Source organism: Acipenser ruthenus, chromosome 41 (genome assembly GCF_902713425.1).
Source record: "Acipenser ruthenus chromosome 41, fAciRut3.2 maternal haplotype, whole genome shotgun sequence".
NCBI lineage: Eukaryota > Metazoa > Chordata > Actinopteri > Acipenseriformes > Acipenseridae > Acipenser > Acipenser ruthenus.
This window is the reverse complement of record NC_081229.1, coordinates 7285817-7304173: the sequence shown is the minus strand read 5'-3', so window position 1 is coordinate 7304173 and position 18357 is coordinate 7285817. Positions and strand designations below refer to the sequence as shown.

Genomic DNA, 18357 nt, shown 5'->3' with positions numbered 1-18357 from the left:
GCGCACTTGTTTTCAGTGCCGGGGTGAGCCAGTGTACCATGTGGTCACAGAGCTGTTGCTCCACCACCCTGGGGCATGTATTCGGGGACCTCTTGTACTCTCTGAGCCTCACTCGGTGGGTTTCCTCCGTAATATTCAGACGGCAGAGGATGGCTAGCGTCACCAGGTCATACTGAGCGGCGTCATCATCCGACATAGCCTGGTAAGCTGCCTGTGCCTCTCCAATTAGGCAGGGTCCCAATTGGCTTGCCCAGAACTCTCTGGGCCATGACGCGGTGTTAGCCAACCACTCAAATGCCACCAAGTAGGCTTCCGAGTCATCCTCCACCGTCATCTTGTGAGTCCTCGCCTTTGGGGCCGTCATGACGGGTACCGCTGCTGTCTGTGCTCCCAGTCCGACCCTCTCAATTAGCTCCGCGTACCTCTCCTCTCTCCGTCTCTCCTCAGCCTCCCATCTGCTGCCCAGCTGCTCCAGCAGCACTGACCGTGCTGCGTAGTCCATCCCTCTTCTGACACCGCGTGTGGCAAAGTGGTGAGTGATTACAGGTGCGTGCAGTGCAGAGCGAATATAAAACAGACAGACAATGATTTCCATGTGCAAGGGTGTTTATTGATTTAATTAACAATGTCCAGAGCCTTATGGCAAACACCTGTAAATAATAATGTTGGAGTGATACAGCGGCGTGTATCACTCGGTATTTGTAATTCCCCGGGTTTGACCCATAACCAAAAAGTCCAGTTTTACACACCAACACTAAACACAAACACAGTTCTTAGTGATAGTGAATACGTGCAAGTGGTGTAATACAGTTCTCCGTGAAATGCAGGGGTGAAAGTAATGTCCGGGTTTATGCTGGCTTTTCCTACAGCTCCAGATCGTGCAACTGGTCTATTAAAGAACCGAAGACAGTTAACAAAACACTAACAAACACAAGACAAAACTCACTGTTCACGATACAGCACACAGACTCCTTGTAGGTTTTCAACACTAACCATTTACCAAGGAACAGATCACGTATGCTAAGTCCCCTATTTATATCCTCGCTCATGACCCCTAGGTTAACGAGCGCATCCGCTCCTCCAATCCTCAGATGCCACACTGTTTACCGTCTGGGTCATTGAGTTTGGAAACCGTAGCTGCGCCCCTTTCCTAAATGACCAACTTCCACCTACCCTACGGAATAAATTGTCGTGCCATTTAGTTAAGGGTACTCTGTTCCCTTTACACAGTGCCCTCACAGGTCGAGAGGGAGATCTAACACCAAGCACCATTCGATCTCTGTCACAGCCTCTCAGGAGGGTCAGTGTGATCAGTCTGTGTGGTATTGTACTGGTTCTCAGGAGGGTCAGTGTGATCAGTCTGTGTGGTATTGTACTGGTATAGGTATTGTATAGGTGGCAGTAGAATCGGACGTGCGGTCTGCCAGCGCTTTGCCAGGGACGGGGCCTCAGTGGTGGTGGCTGACGTCAGTGAGGACTCAGCCAATGAGATCCTGTCACATGACCTGCAGGGGCAGGAGCACGCTGCGCTCTGTGTGGACGTATCATCGAGGCAGAGCGTGGAGCAGCTCATCACACTGATACAGGTACAAGACAGATAGGGCAATACACCAGGTATAGAAACATCACTGTATACAGACAGGGCAATACATCAGGTATAGAAACATCACTGTATACAGACAGGGCAATACACCAGGTATAGAAACATCACTGTATACAGACAGGGCAATACACCAGGTATAGAAACAACATTGTATACAGACAGGGCAATACACCAGGTATAGAAACATCACTGTATACAGACAGGGCAATACACCAGGTATAGAAACATCACTGTATACAGACAGGGCAATACACCAGGTATAGAAACATCACTGTATACAGACAGGGCAACACACCAGGTATAGAAACATCACTGTATACAGACAGGGCAATACACCAGGTATAGAAACATCACTGTATACAGACAGGGCAATACACCAGGTATGGAAACATCACTGTATCACTGCATACAGACAGGGCAATACACCAGGTATAGAAACATCACTGTATACAGACAGGGCAATACACCAGGTATAGAAACATCACTGTATACAGACAGGGCAACACACCAGGTATAGAAACATCACTGTATACAGACAGGGCAATACACCAGGTATAGAAACATCACTGTATACAGACAGGGCAATACACCAGGTATGGAAACATCACTGTATCACTGCATACAGACAGGGCAATACACCAGGTATAGAAACAACACTGTATACAGACAGGGCAATACACCAATACGGCTCTGCTCACTGATCCAGTGTGTTAGCTGCTCTGTGACGGCTCTGCTTGCTGATCCAGTGTGTTAGCTGCTCTGTGACGGCTCTGCTTGCTGATACAGTGTGTTAGCTGCTCTGTGACGGCTCTGCTTGCTGATCCAGTGCGTTAGCTGCTCTGTGACGGCTCTGCTTGCTGATCCAGTGTATTAGCTGCTCTGTGACGGCTCTGCTTGCTGATCCAGTGTGTTAGCTGCTCTGTGACGGCTCTGCTTGCTGATCCAGTGTGTTAGCTGCTCTGTGACGGCTCTGCTTGCTGATCCAGTGCGTTAGCTGCTCTGTGACGGCTCTGCTTGCTGATCCAGTGTGTTAGCTGCTCTGTGACGGCTCTGCTTGCTGATCCAGTGTGTTAGCTGCTCTGTGATGCCTCTGCTTGCTGATCCAGTGTGTTAGCTCCTCTGTGACGGCTCTGCTTGCTGATCCAGTGTGTTAGCTGCTCTGTGACGGCTCTGCTCGCTGATCCAGTGTGTTAGCTGCTCTGTGACGTCTCTGCTTGCTGAGCCAGTGTGTAGCTGCTCTGTGACGGCTCTGCTTGCTGATCCCAGTGTGTTAGCTGCTCTGTGACGGCTCTGCTTGCTCTGTTTCTCAGCTGCAGTATTTCCATCCCCCCTGTGTGTGTGTCAGCTCTGCTGGGAGGAGGCCTTCGACAGAGTGTTGCGGGTCAACCTCAAGGTAATGACCTAATTCTCCTCCTCTCTACACCCCCCTGTCCTTCTCTCACACACCTTCATCTCTCTCTCCTCCTCTACCCCATCCCTCTCCCCCTCTTACTCACCCTCTCCTCCTCCCACTCCCTCTCTCATCCTTCCTGTCTTACTGCCTCACTCCCTCTCTCTCAGGGCTCGTTCCTCCTCACTCAGACTGTCTCGAGGGCTCTGGTTGCCAGCGGATCCTCCAAGGGCATCATCATCAATGTGGGGAGCATCGTGGGCAAGGTGAGAAACAAACCAGCAGCAGGGACCAGAGAGAGACCCACAAAGCAGCAGGGACCAGAGAGAGAGAGATACAGAGCAGCAGGGACCAGAGAGAGAGACCCACAGAGCAGCAGGGACCAGAGAGCAGCAGGGACCAGAGAGAGAGACACAGAGCAGCAGGGACCAGAGAAAGAAACCCACAGAGCAGCAGGGACCAGAGAGAGAGAGACACACACAGAGTAGCAGGGACCAGAGAAAGAGAGAGACAGAGCAGCAGGGACCAGAGAGAGAAACACACAGAGCAGCAGGGACCAGAGAAAGAGGGAGAGAGACACAGAGCAGCAGGGACCAGAGAAAGAGAGAGACACACAGACACAGAGCAGCAGGGATCAGAGAGAGACACAGAGCACCAGGGACCAGAGAGAGAGAGACACAGCACCAGGGACCAGATAGAGAGGGAGAGAAACACAGAACAGCAGGACCCGAGAGAGAGAGAAACACAGAGCAGCAGGACCCGAGAGAGAGAGAAACACAGAGCAGCAGGACCCGAGAGAGAGAGAAACACAGAGCAGCAGGACCGGAGAGAGAGAGAAACACAGAGCAGCAGGACCTGAGAGAGAGAAAAACATAGAGCAGCAGGATCCGAGAGAGAGAGAAACAGAGCAGCAGGACCAGAGAGAGAGAAACAGAGCAGCAGGACCAGAGAGAGAGAAACAGAGCAGCAGGACCGGAGAGAGAGAGAAACACAGAGCAGCAGGACCCGAGAGAGATAGAGAGAGAAACACAGAGTAGCAGGACCTGAGAAAGAGAGAAACAGAGCAGCAGGACCAGAGAGAGAGAGAAACAGAGCAGCAGGACCAGAGAGAGAGAGAAACACAGAGCAGCAGGGACCAGAGAGAGATAGAGAGAGAAACACAGAGTAGCAGGACCTGAGAAAGAGAGAAACAGAGCAGCAGGACCAGAGAGAGAGAGAAACAGAGCAGCAGGACCAGAGAGAGAGAGAAACACAGAGCAGCAGGACCCGAGAGAGAGAGAAACACAGAGCAGCAGGACCCGAGAGAGAGAGAAACAGAGCAGCAGGACCAGAGAGAGAGAAACACAGAGCAGCAGGACCAGAGAGAGAGAGAAACAGAGCAGCAGGACCAGAGAGAGAGAAACACAGAGCAGCAGGACACTCAAAGCAGCAGGGATGAGAGAGACAGACAGACAGAGACTATTTCTCTGATATAAAGTTATTTGTAAATTCAGCTTAACACTTGATGAATAAAGGCTCGGGAGAGGTGGAGGATTAAGAACATTCTCAATAAGATAAGGTGTAGTTCAAAATCCAAGTGTCCAAAATAAAATGGATGGATCACATTGTAATCTTTTTTTATCTGTGTTGTCAATTTCGGGAGCCGGGGGAGATCCGCGGGAGAGCGGTGGAGTTTTACTCCCAGATGTTCTCCAGTGAGCTGCAGGACAAAGAGGATGGCACACAGCGGTTATGCAGTGATCTACTAGAGGTCCCTGAAGAGGAGGGCAGCCTGGAGAGGGCGCTCACGCTGCAGGGGCTCTTTGATGCAACAACTGAGCAACAGTGAAGCCCCCTGCATCGACGGGTTCCCGGTGGAATTTTATAAAACTTCCTGGGACCTGCTGGACGGGGACTTGCTGTCTGTATTTGAAGAAAGTCTGGCCCAAGGAAAGCTGTCCCTCAGCTGCTGGAGGGCAGTTGTCACATTAATGGCTGGAGACCTGTGTGATATAAAGAACTGGAGACCTGTTGCCTTGCTGTGTGCAGAATATATAATACTATCTAAGGCAATGGCCAATAGACTGAAAGAGGTGCTGGGGCATGTGATACACTCTGATCAAATGTACTGCGTGCCTAAAAGGTCCATTTATGACAACATTTTTCTGATTGGGGATGTTTTGGATGTCTCTAGGCTATTGTGTCTCAGTACTAGTCTGATTTCTCTAGACCAGGAAAAGGCTTTTGGCAGGATGGAACACCAGGATCTGTGGAGCACAATGAAGGTGTTTTTTAGCCATGACCCAGGTGATGTCGCGTGACATTCAGAGTGTGCTGAAAATGAATGGTGGCTCCTTTTAAAGTGCAGAGGGGAATCAGACAGGGCTGCTCCATGTCGGGGATGTTGTACTCTCTGGCTATTGAGCCGCTGCTGCACGTGCTGAGGAGAGTCATAAGTGGACTGTCTCTCCCACTCTGTCCCAGAGCTCCCCTTCGACTCTTCACGTACGCCGATGACATCGTGGTGATAGTGAGGAGCCAGGAGTATGGCAGGGGTCTGTGCACTCCTATAGGGGACTATGAGCCACTGCTATAAAGGATGAGGCCAGCGTGCAGAGGAACTGGAAAGGGGTGCTGGAGGGAGGTGGCTACTCCCAAAGCTGTCCTACAGAGGCAGGGCCATCATTACCAACAACCTCGTGGCCTCCAATGTGGCACAGGCTGGCATGTCTGGAGCCACAGAAAGGACTGCTGGCACAGCTGCAGAGTGTGCTTTTGGAATTATTTTGGGACGGTTTGCACTGGCTGAGGCAGGGTGTGCTGTACCTGTGGGCTGGAGATCTGCAGTGGAGGGTGTTACACACCAGCATTGCTGTTCATCCTGGAGGGTGTTACACACCAGCATTGCTGTTCATCCTGGAGAGTGTTACACACCAGCATTGCTGTTCATCCTGGAGAGTGTTACACACCAGCATTGCTGTTCATCCTGGATAGTGTTATACACCAGCATTACTGTTCATCCTGGAGAGTGTTACACACCAGCATTGCTGTTCATCCAGGAGAGTGTTACGCACCAGCATTGCTGTTCATCCTGGAGAGTGTTACGCACCAGCATTGCTGTTCATCCTGGAGAGTGTTACATTGCTGTTCTTCCTGGAGAGTATTACGCACCAGCATTGCTGTTCATCCTGGAGAGTGTTACGCACCAGCATTGCTGTTCATCATGGAGAGTGTTACACACCAGCATTGCTGTTCATCCTGGAGAGTGTTACACACCAGCATTGCTGTTCATCCTGGAGAGTGTTACACACCAGTATTACTGTTCATCCTGGAGAGTGTTACACACCAGCATTGCTGTTCATCCAGGAGAGTGTTACACACCAGCATTGCTGTTCATCCTGGAGAGTGTTACATTGCTGTTCATCCTGGAGAGTGTTACGCACCAGCATTGCTGTTCATCCTAGAGAGTGTTACGCACCAGCATTGCTGTTCATCCTGGAGAGTGTTACACACCAGCATTGCTGTTCATCCTGGAGAGTGTTACATTGCTGTTCATCCTGGAGAGTGTTACACACCAGCATTGCTGTTCATCCTGGAGAGTGTTACACACCAGCATTGCTGTTCATACTGGAGAGTGTTACGCACCAGCATTGCTGTTCGTCCTGGGGAGTGTTACGCACCAGCATTGCTGTTCATCCTGGAGAGTGTTACACACCAGCATTGCTGTTCATCCTGGAGAGTGTTACGTTGCTGTTCATCCTGGAGAGTGTTACACACCAGCATTGCTGTTCATACTGGAGAGTGTTACACACCAGCATTGCTGTTCGTCCTGGGGAGTGTTACGCACCAGCATTGCTGTTCATCCTGGAGAGTGTTACATTGCTGTTCATCCTGGAGAGTGTTACATTGCTGTTCATCCAGGAAAGTGTTACACACCAGCATTGTTGTTCATACTGGAGAGTGTTACACACCAGCATTGCTGTTCATCCTGGAGAGTGTTACACACCAGCATTGCTGTTCATCCTGGAGAGTGTTACACACCAGCATTGCTGTTCATCCTGGAGGGTGTTACACACCAGCATTGCTGTTCATTCTTGTTAGTGTTCTTAACCCTTCAGTGTCTGACTCCTGCCCGTTCTGCACTCAAAGGGACTCTGTTTTTCATTGTTTCGTGTCCTGCACCCGTTTACAAGCACTTTTTTACAATTTTAGAGGCACTTTTTTTAGAGATCTAACCTACATTTTAATGAAAGTGTATTTAATTTGTGTTTGTGTATTGATCAACTAGCAAATGTTATTTTTAAGGCAGGCTAGAATGGCAATATAAAAGAGCAGGAACATGGTGGAAGGTCCTCAGATGATCTGAATATATTAATGATGCTAGTGAAACACTGTGTGAGGATTGATCATAATTATTACAAACTAATGCATAATCTTGATATGTTTGACATGATCTGGGGTATTCAAGGTGCAGTGTGTTTATTAGATGATGAAGACCTTTGTTTTAATCTGTAGGTTTGCTGCTGAAACAGTTGGACCTGAGTTAGTGCGTCTATTTTTGCATTGTTTATATGTATTTAACCCTTTGCAGTCCATTTATTAAGTGCGCGTCCGGCACGTCGGGTCCAGTTTATTTTCACACGCGCATGTAATTTTAGACGCGTTGTTTAAAAGTATTTTTTTCCTCAGTCAAACGGGTTTAAAAGGCCCTGCATATCAACAAAGCACTCACTAGGCATCTCCAGCCCCGCCCCACCCTTTCGTTCGCTATAGCTTTCACCTATGTAAGAAATAAATAATAATAATAATAATAGTCGTACATACCGATCAATCATCTCCTGATCACTCGCTTTATCACCAAACTCCTCAATAATGTGATCCAAGTCATTATTTTATTACTATAACATCTCAAAAAAGCTCTGCAAATGTCCATATTCTCGGTGCGCTGACGCACTATCAGCCAGCTTGTTTACTTATGACCACCCCGTTATCTGATACCAGGGCCATGTATGACTATTCATGAGATACGCCTTTTATTTTATTTTATTTTTTCGACTTGTCTCGGCTCCTGTCGTTCCCACTCGGCCATTGAATGGTTTTCTCAGCTTTTTCCAGAGAAAAAACGACTAGAAACCCGTTTTTTGCGTTTCTATAATGATGTCGGACAGGGTCCGACAATGGACCTGATAGGAATAATTGCAATGTAGGACCAGGTCCGACAATGGACCGCAAAGGGTTAAAACAATTTCACAATAAAGTACACGTAAGTCTAAAGTCTCTCTCTACCTCGCTTTCTTACCATCTCTCACTTTTTTATCAGGTTGGGAACCTGGGGCAAGCTAACTATGCAGCATCGAAAGCAGGAGTGGAAGGGTTAACAAAATCTGCAGCGAAGGAACTGGGCAGGTGAGCTGTACCCCTGGGGAGGAGGGAGGGGGGGACGGAGAGGTAGAGAAGAGAGACAGGTGGGGGAGGTAGAGAGGGAGTGTTACAGGGAGAGGTAGAGAGGGAGTGTTACAGAGAGGTAGAGAGGGAGTGTTACAGGGAGAGGTAGAGAGGGAATGTTACAGGGAGAGGTAGAGAGGCAGTGTTACTGGGGTAGAGAGGGAGTGTAACAGAGAGGTAGAGAGGGAGTGTTACAGAGAGGTAGAGAGGGAGTGTTACAGGGAGAGGTAGAGAGGGAGTGTTACAGGGAGAGGTAGAGAGGGAGTGTTACAGGGAGAGGTAGAGAGGGAGTGTTACAGAGAGAGGTAGAGAGGGAGTGTTACAGGGAGAGGTAGAGAGGGAGTGTTACAGGGAGAGGTAGAGAGGGAGTGTTACAGAGAGAGGTAGAGAGGGAGTGTTACAGAGAGGTAGAGAGGGAGTGGTACAGGGAGAGGTAGAGAGGGAGTGTTACAGGGAGGTAGAGAGGGCGTGTTACAGGGAGAGGTAGAGAGGGAGTGTTACAGGGAGAGGTAGAGAGGGAGTGTTACAGGGAGAGGTAGAGAGGGAGTGTTACAGAGAGAGGTAGAGAGGGAGTGTTACAGGGAGAGGTAGAGAGGGAGTGTTACAGGGAGAGGTAGAGAGGGAGTGTTACAGGGAGAGGTAGAGAGGGAGTGTTACAGGGAGGTGTAGAGAGGGAGTGTTACAGGGAGAGGTAGAGAGGGAGTGTTACAGAGAGAGGTAGAGAGGGAGTGGTGTAGGGAGAGGTAGAGAGGGAGTGTTACAGGGAGAGGTAGAGAGGGAGTGTTACAGGGAGAGGTAGAGAGGGAGTGTTACAGAGAGGTAGAGAGGGAGTGTTACAGGGAGAGGTAGAGAGGGAGTGTTACAGAGAGGTAGAGAGGGAGTGTTACAGAGAGGTAGAGAGGGAGTGTTACAGGGAGAGGTAGAGAGGGAGTGTTACAGAGAGGTAGAGAGGGAGTGTTACAGAGAGAGGTAGAGAGGGAGTGTTACAGAGAGGTAGAGAGGGAGTGTTACAGGGAGAGGTAGAGAGGGAGTGTTACAGAGAGGTAGAGAGGGAGTGTTACAGAGAGGTAGAGAGGGAGTGGTACAGGGAGAGGTAGAGAGGGAGTGTTACAGGGAGGTAGAGAGGGAGTGTTACAGGGAGAGGTAGAGAGGGAGTGTTACAGGGAGAGGTAGAGAGGGAGTGTTACAGGGAGAGGTAGAGAGGGAGTGTTACAGAGAGAGGTAGAGAGGGAGTGTTACAGGGAGAGGTAGAGAGGGAGTGTTACAGGGAGAGGTAGAGAGGGAGTGTTACAGGGAGAGGTAGAGAGGGAGTGTTACAGAGAGGTAGAGAGGGAGTGTTACAGAGAGGTAGAGAGGGAGTGTTACAGAGAGAGGTAGAGAGGGAGTGTTACAGGGAGAGGTAGAGAGGGAGTGTTACAGAGAGGTAGAGAGGGAGTGTTACAGGGAGAGGTAGAGAGGGAGTGTTACAGGGAGAGGTAGAGAGGGAGTGTTACAGGGAGAGGTAGAGAGGGAGTGTTACAGAGAGGTAGAGAGGGAGTGTTACAGGGAGAGGTAGAGAGGGAGTGTTACAGAGAGGTAGAGAGGGAGTGTTACAGAGAGAGGTAGAGAGGGAGTGTTACAGAGAGGTAGAGAGGGAGTGTTACAGGGAGAGGTAGAGAGGGAGTGTTACAGAGAGGTAGAGAGGGAGTGTTACAGAGAGGTAGAGAGGGAGTGGTACAGGGAGAGGTAGAGAGGGAGTGTTACAGGGAGGTAGAGAGGGAGTGTTACAGGGAGAGGTAGAGAGGGAGTGTTACAGGGAGAGGTAGAGAGGGAGTGTTACAGGGAGAGGTAGAGAGGGAGTGTTACAGAGAGAGGTAGAGAGGGAGTGTTACAGGGAGAGGTAGAGAGGGAGTGTTACAGGGAGAGGTAGAGAGGGAGTGTTACAGGGAGAGGTAAAGAGGGAGTGTTACAGAGAGGTAGAGAGGGAGTGTTACAGAGAGGTAGAGAGGGAGTGTTACAGAGAGAGGTAGAGAGGGAGTGTTACAGGGAGAGGTAGAGAGGGAGTGTTACAGAGAGGTAGAGAGGGAGTGTTACAGGGAGAGGTAGAGAGGGAGTGTTACAGGGAGAGGTAGAGAGGGAGTGTTACAGAGAGGTAGAGAGGGAGTGTTACAGGGAGAGGTAGAGAGGGAGTGTTACAGGGAGAGGTAGAGAGGGAGTGTTACAGGGAGAGGTAGAGAGGGAGTGTTACAGAGAGGTAGAGAGGGAGTGTTACAGGGAGAGGTAGAGAGGGAGTGTTACAGAGAGGTAGAGAGGGAGTGTTACAGGGAGAGGTAGAGAGGCAGTGTTACGGGGGTAGAGAGGGAGTGTTACAGAGAGGTAGAGAGGGAGTGTTACAGAGAGGTAGAGAGGGAGTGTTACAGAGAGAGGTAGAGAGGGAGTGTTACAGGGAGAGGTAGAGGGGGAGTGTTACAGGGAGAGGTAGAGAGGGAGTGTTACAGGGAGAGGTAGAGGGGGAGTGTTACAGGGAGAGGTAGAGAGGGAGTGTTACAGGGAGAGGTAGAGAGGGAGTGCAGTGATTCTAATGCAGTTTTTCTGGCAGGTTTGGTATCTGATGTAACACAGTCCTGCCTGGCTTCATAGCCACTCCCATGACAGCCAAGGTCCCAGAGAGAGTGCTGGACAAGGTAAGGCTCACAGGCCATGTCCACCTGCTTTTACATCTACTGTTTATTATTATTGAGTTTCTTTGAGATAGAATTAAGCAAAGTGGAAACAGCAATTGATTCACAGAATGATTAGGGGTGGGATTGTATTGCCCATGTTTCCTCATTCAGACCCTTTACTTTCTAAATGTCCTGGTATCCCTGAAGAGATAATGGTCTCCTCTTCAAAAAATATGCAGAATATTTTAAAAGGATTTCAAAACAAACACATTGATTGAGTTTATTTCAATGAGCTCTGTGTGTGCAGTGTGTCAATGAGCTCTCTGTGTGCAGTGTGTCAATGAGCTCTCTGTGTGCAGTGTGTCAATGAGCTCTCTGTGTGTGCAGTGTGTCAATGAGCTCTCTGTGTGCAGTGTGTCATTGAGCTCTCTGTGTGCAGTGTGTCAATGAGCTCTCTGTGTGCAGTGTGTCAATGAGCTCTGTGTGTGCAGTGTGTCAATGAGCTCTCTGTGTGCAGTGTGTCAATGGGCTCTCTGTGTGCAGTGTGTCAGTGAGCTCTGTGTGTGTCAGTGAGCTCTCTGTGTGCAGTGTGTCAATGAGCTCTCTGTGTGTGCAGTGTGTCAATGAGCTCTCTGTGTGCAGTGTGTCAATGAGCTCTCTGTGTGCAGTGTGTCAATGAGCTCTGTGTGTGTCAGTGAGCTCTCTGTGTGCAGTGTGTCAATGAGCTCCCTGTGTGCAGTGTGTCAATGAGCTCTCTGTGTGCAGTGTGTCAATGAGCTCTCTGTGTGCAGTGTGTCAATGACCTCTCTGTGTGCAGCGTGTCAATGAGCCCTCTGTGTGTGCAGTGTGTCAATGACCTCTCTGTGTGCAGTGTGTCAATGAGCCCTCTGTGTGTGCAGTGTGTCAATGACCTCTCTGTGTGCAGTGTGTCAATGAGCCCTCTGTGTGTGCAGTGTGTCAATGAGCTTGTAGTGTGCAGTGTGTCAATGAGCCCTCTGTGTGTGCAGTGTGTCAATGACCTCTCTGTGTGCAGTGTGTCAATGAGCTCTCTGTGTGCAGTGTGTCAATGAGCCCTCTGTGTGTGCAGTGTGTCAATGAGCTTGTAGTGTGCAGTGTGTCAATGAGCCCTCTGTGTGTGCAGTGTGTCAATGACCTCTCTGTGTGCAGTGTGTCAATGAGCCCTCTGTGTGTGCAGTGTGTCAATGAGCTTGTAGTGTGCAGTGTGTCAATGAGCCCTCTGTGTGTGCAGTGTGTCAATGAGCTTGTAGTGTGCAGTGTGTCAATGAGCTCTCTGTGTGTGCAGTGTGTCAATGAGCTCTCTCTGTGTGCAGTGTGTCAATGACCTCTCTGTGTGCAGTGTGTCAATGAGCTCTGTGTGCAGTGTGTCAATGAGCTCTCTGTGTGCAGTGTGTCAATGAGCTCTCTGTGTGCAGTGTGTCAATGAGCTCTCTGTGTGCAGTGTGTCAATGAGCTCTCTGTGTGCAGTGTGTCAATGAGCTCTCTGTGTGCAGTGTGTCAATGACCTCTCTGTGTCTGAATCAACTCTCCGCTTTCTGTGCAGTTTGAAGGGATGGTGCCTTTGGGACGCCTGGGAGAGCCAGCAGGTAAGAGAACAACGTGTCTGTGACTGTGTGTGTGTGTCTGTATGTGTTATGTCTGTCTGTGACTCTGTGTGTGTGTGTGTGTGTGTGTTCTGTCTGTCTGGGAGTGTGTGCTGGTTGTGACAGTGTTTGTGTGTGTGCTGGTTGTGTCACTGTGTGTGTGTGTGTGTGTGTGTTGGTTGTGTCAGTGTGTGTGTGTGTGGGTGCTGGTTGTCAGTGTGTGTACTGGTTGACTTGTTCCTCCCTGTCTCTCTGTCTCTCTCTCTCTCTCGTAGACGTGGCCGATGTTTGTTCTTTTTTAGCCTCTGATGAATCGCGCTACATCACTGGAGCCAGCATCGAGGTGACGGGTAAGCAGGCTGTCACTATAAAATACCAGGAACACAGGGAGGGTGGGGGTATGTTATAAGAGCAATAACACACGCCAGGGAGTTCAGATTTGGTCCAGCTTGGTTTGACCTCGTGCCAAACACCCCTCCCAGGCGTGCGGAGATCGGACCATATTTAACCCCTTAGGGGACACAAGGAATTGAGCAGTAGCTCAAATGGTTTCATCTTAAAATACATTTGAGAATGACTTGAGTATCACGGGGGACCTGAGCACTTTGATGAGCAGATCCAACAGCCAGTACATTTTAAACCTGTTTCATGCACCTCATTGCAATAATAAGACAGTTAGCATCATTTCTATTTGTGGGACACACATGTCCCTTGAACCAGGGTTAGAAACTCATGCTCATCCGCTCGCCCGAGGTGAATTCAATCTGATGAGGACTAGTTGATGTCTGTGTCTCAGGAGTCCTCTGGGCGAGTACTTAAAACAAATGTACACATATACTGTCACGTTCAGTCTTGCGTTAAAAAAAAAAAATGCAGGGAAGTCAATTTTCTAACGGGGTGTATCAGTGGTGAATAAGCATTCACAAATAATGCTTAGAAAACAGTCACTCGGAACTGAAACCTCCCTTCATCTCCCCTGCAATGCCAACCCCACTGAATGACGTTTTACGTTTGTGTTCTCCCTCTGTGCGGGATGCGAAGGTTATCATTTGAATTTACTGAAACACGTTGCATCTTGTGTAAAGTGTAAAGTCATTTTACAGTAATGTGTTGATTTATAGCGGGTTACGACCCTGACTGAAGATGTCATCAGCAAAGGGGGCCGATTGTACTAACGAGGTCAAACAATAGGCCACGTTTTACTAAACATTTTAAAACTAATAAACAAACAATTACACATTTAAAGCTTGTGTTTACATTATCATCAGCATATCTGAAGTGACTGGAAGCTGAAATTACTTTTTTAAAACACACTTTTCTTATACCAGTACAGTACTGGTGAGACCACCTGGATGTTGGTTACATCTTCCCGGTTCCTTATTCGCGGTGTGGTTGACAAAGCTCCTGTCCTTTTTCTGTGTGTTTTAACTCACTTATACGCATCTTACTCAATTAATATATTGCTACTATTTAAAAAAAATAATCGCTCCTTCTTTAAAAAAAAACACAAAAACGAAAATATTAATAACAAATCTGTATCAGCAGCATAGCGGTACCCTATATTAAACGCTTGTTTCACCCCATTTAACCCACCTTAGACGCCTTGCTCACTAAATATCGAGGTATCCCTAGATAGCTTATCACCCCCTCTTTGCAAAAACACTAAAGATTTTAGTGAGCAAGCCGTACCCCACGATCAGCAGCACCCCAAATTGTAGCTCATTATAACCAATAGAGAACGCATGGAACGCTTGGGGGCTCGTCTTTGGCTCTGGTTTTGTATTCACAGTGATTCAGTTGCTTGTGATCCCCAGGGCTCTGGTTTTGTATTCACAGTGATTCAGTTGCTTGTGATCCCCAGGGCTCTGGTTTTGTATTCACAGTGATTCAGTTGCTTGTGATCCCCAGGGCTCTGGTTTTGTATTCACAGTGATTCAGTTGCTTGTGATCCCCAGGGCTCTGGTTTTGTATTCACAGTGATTCAGTTGCTTGTGATCCCCAGGGCTCTGGTTTTGTATTCCCAGTGATTCAGTTCCTTGTGATCACCAAGGCTCTGGTTTTGTATTCACAGTGATTCAGTTGCTTGTGATCCCCAGGGCTCTGGTTTTGTATTCCCAGTGATTCAGTTGCTTGTGATCCCCAGGGCTCTGGTTTTGTATTCCCAGTGATTCAGTTGCTTGTGATCCCCAGGGCTCTGGTTTTGTATTCACAGTGATTCAGTTGCTTGTGATCCCCAGGGCTCTGGTTTTGTATTCACAGTGATTCAGTTGCTTGTGATCCCCAGGGCTCTGGTTTTGTATTCACAGTGATTCAGTTGCTTGTGATCCCCAGGGCTCTGGTTTTGTATTCACAGTGATTCAGTTGCTTGTGATCCCCAGGGCTCTGGTTTTGTATTCACAGTGATTCAGTTGCTTGTGATCCCCAGGGCTCTGGTTTTGTATTCCCAGTGATTCAGTTGCTTGTGATCCCCAGGGCTCTGGTTTTGTATTCACAGTGATTCAGTTGCTTGTGATCCCCAGGGCTCTGGTTTTGTATTCACAGTGATTCAGTTGCTTGTGATCCCCAGGGCTCTGGTTTTGTATTCACAGTGATTCAGTTGCTTGTGATCCCCAGGGTTCTGGTTTTGTATTCCCAGTGATTCAGTTGCTTGTGATCCCCAGGGCTCTGGTTTTGTATTCACAGTGATTCAGTTGCTTGTGATCCCCAGGGCTCTGGTTTTGTATTCACAGTGATTCAGGGCTCTAGTTAACAGTCCTGTCTGTTTAACCTAATTTCCTTGTTTTGTTGCAGGTGGATTATTCATGGGCTGAGTGACAGTGTGCTGAGAGAGGGAACCAATCAGAAACCAGAATCTTTCATGCCAAAGGACCTGGAACTATTTAATTCAGCAATAAGATATCTTCATCATTTTGTAAGATCTTGTAAGAGAGAGAAAAAGATTGAGGAGTGAAGCTTGTAATTTCTGTATTCCCAAATTGTTTGTGCTGGTCTGAAACTTTTATCAGTGTGACACTAAACCACATGTCCTCTGATTTGTGTTCAGTATTATGATCAGTGCGTGTGTGTGTAATTATTTTTCTTAATTATATGTTCAAATTGTAGAAATAAAAACCAGATCATCATTTGTTCCAGACATGCTGAGACCATACTTTTTAATTTGCCGTCAGGATTATTGCAGTTGTGAGGGGACTGTCTGCTGTAGAGACAGTACACTGTGAGATACTGTCTTCATATCTGGTTACACAACTTCATTCTATCATTCTCTGTATGTGAAGTTCTGTTGTCCAGTAAAACATCTCTGTCTATCAGTGATACAGATCTGTCCTCAGTGTAGAGCTCTCTGTCTATCCGTGATACAGATCTGTCCTCAATGTAGAGCTCTCTGTCTATCAGTGATACAGGTCTGTTCTCAGTGTGTAGAGCTCTCTGTCTATCAGTGATACAGGTCTGTTCTCAGTGTAGAGCTCTCTGTCTATCAATGATACAGATCTGTTCTCTGTTTGTAGAGCTCTCTGTCTATCAGTGAACGGGTTGCAGATGCAGGGAGGTCAGCCAGGAGGGAGTTGCAGTAGTCTAGGCGGGAGAGTACCAGGGCCTGGACGAAGAGTTGCGTGGAGTAGTTGGTGAGGAAGTGTCGGATTCTTTGTATGTTGCTCAGGAAGAATCGGCAGGTGCGTGCCAGAGTGGAGATGTGCTGGAAGTAGGAGAGGCAGGGGTCCAGGGTTACTCCGACGTTCTTGGCTAAGGAGGAGGGAGAGAGCGTGGTAGATTCCAGAGGAATGGAGATAGAGAGAGAGAGATCAGAGGAGGGGGAAGATGAAGGGAAGAAAAGGTCAGATTTAGAGAGGTTGAGTTTGAGGTGATGCAAGTGTATCCAGGAGGATAGAGATACGGAAGGGGATGGTGGGGTCAGATGGGCGGAAGGAGAGGAAGATCTGAGCATCATCAGCATAGAAATGGTATGAGAAACCATAGGATGCGATGAGGGGGCCCAGGGAGCGGGTGTAGAGAGAGAACAGGAGAGGACCCAAGACTGATCCCTGGGGAACTCCTGTTGAGAGAGGGTGAGGTGTGGAGGTTGAGCCGAGCCAGGATACCTGGTAGGTGTGGTCGGAGAGGTAGGAGGAGAACCAGAGCAGTGCCAGAGATTCCCAGGTCATTGAGAGAGGATAGGAGAATAGAGTGATTGACAGTGTCAAAGGCAGGAGAGAGATCAAGGAGAATTAAGACAGAGGAGAGAGAGGCAGCATGTGCAGAGTTAATGACACAGGAGAGCAGTTTCAGTGGAGTGAGCAGAGCGGAAGCCAGATTGGAGAGGGTCGAGCAGTGAGTGGTTAGACAGGAAAGCAGGGAGCTGGCGGTGTACGTACGGCCTGCTCGAGGGTTTTAGAGAGGAAGGGTAAGATTGAGAGAGGACGGTAGTTCTGGAGGGAGGTGGGGTCGAGGGTTGGTTTTTTGAGGAGGGGCGTGATAGTCTTGTTCAAAGGCAGAGGGAAAGAGGCCAGAGAGGAGAAAGGTGTTGAGAAGGGATGAGATGAAGAGGAGTAGAGCAGGAGCAGCAGCTTGAAAGAGGTGAGTGGGAGGGGTTCCAGGGCGCACATGGTTGGGTTTGTGGCCCTGGAGGAGAGAGAAGGAGGGTGAGTTAGTAGGGGAGACCGAGGGTGTTGGGGTTGGAGTGAGGGGGTGGGAGGGGTGTTAAAGAGTTTGTGGATATCAGAAATTTTAGAGTAGAAGAAAGAGGCAAAGTCATCAGAGGAGATAGAGGAGGGGGGTGAGGGTAGAGGAGAGAGAAGGTAGAGAATAGTTTCTGGGTGTTGGTGGAGGATTGGATAATAGATTGGAAATAGGAGTGTTTAGCAGAGGAGAGAGTAGAGGAGAAGGAAGAGAGGATGGAGCGGTAGAGGTCTAGGGCAGCAGGGAGTTTGGTTCTCTTCCATTTCTTTTCAGCAGAGTGCAGTTCGGTTCTTGCCGAGAGGAGCACAGAGGAGAGCCAGGGTTGGTGACGGGAGGGGCGAGCACGTTGGGAGGTGAGGGGACAGAGGGAGTCGAGGGAGGAGAAGAAGGTGGAGGTAGCAGAGTCTACAGAGAGTTGGGAGAAGGAGTTGATAGAGGGAGGTGAGAGAGCGGTGGAGGCAAGTACAGAGGGGGAGAGAGAGCAGAGGTTACGGCGGGAGGTGACTGGGGGTAGGAGGAGCAGGGAGAGACAGAGAAAAATAGATGAAATAGTGATCAGAGAGGTCCAAGGGGGTGACAGAGAGGGTCTAGGGGCAGCAGGCCCTGGAGAAGGTGAGGTCCAGTAGACAGCCAGCTTTGTGGGTAGGCAGGGATGGAGAGAGAGAGAGTTGAAGGAGTGAAGGAGAGGAAGGAATCCAGCAGAGTGGGTGGGGTTGGACAGATGGATATTGAAATCACCTAACAGGACAGTTGGGGTAGACAGAGAGGGGAGGGAGGAGAGGAGATAGTCGAGTTCATCGAGAAAGTGAGTGAGAGGTCCAGGGGGACGGTACAGTACAATTAGCAGGAGTTATAACAGGGAGAGGTTAGTTGGACAGCGTGAAATTCAAAGGTGTTAACAGAGTAAGGAGAGGTCAGAGGGGACAAAAAAGAGTAAGGAGGGAGAGAGGAGAAGACCAGTCCCACCTCCCAGTCCAGTGAGACACGGAGTATGAGACAGGAAGTGGAGAGAGGACAGGGCAG

The 18357-nt window shown here is 48.9% G+C and overlaps 1 pseudogene; it reads left to right on the top strand.

Moving 5' to 3' along the window:
* The first annotated feature begins 362 nt into the window (after nucleotides 1-362).
* On the top strand, nucleotides 363-15793 carry LOC117970488 ((3R)-3-hydroxyacyl-CoA dehydrogenase-like; annotated as a pseudogene).
* Nucleotides 15794-18357: the final 2564 nt, after the last annotated feature.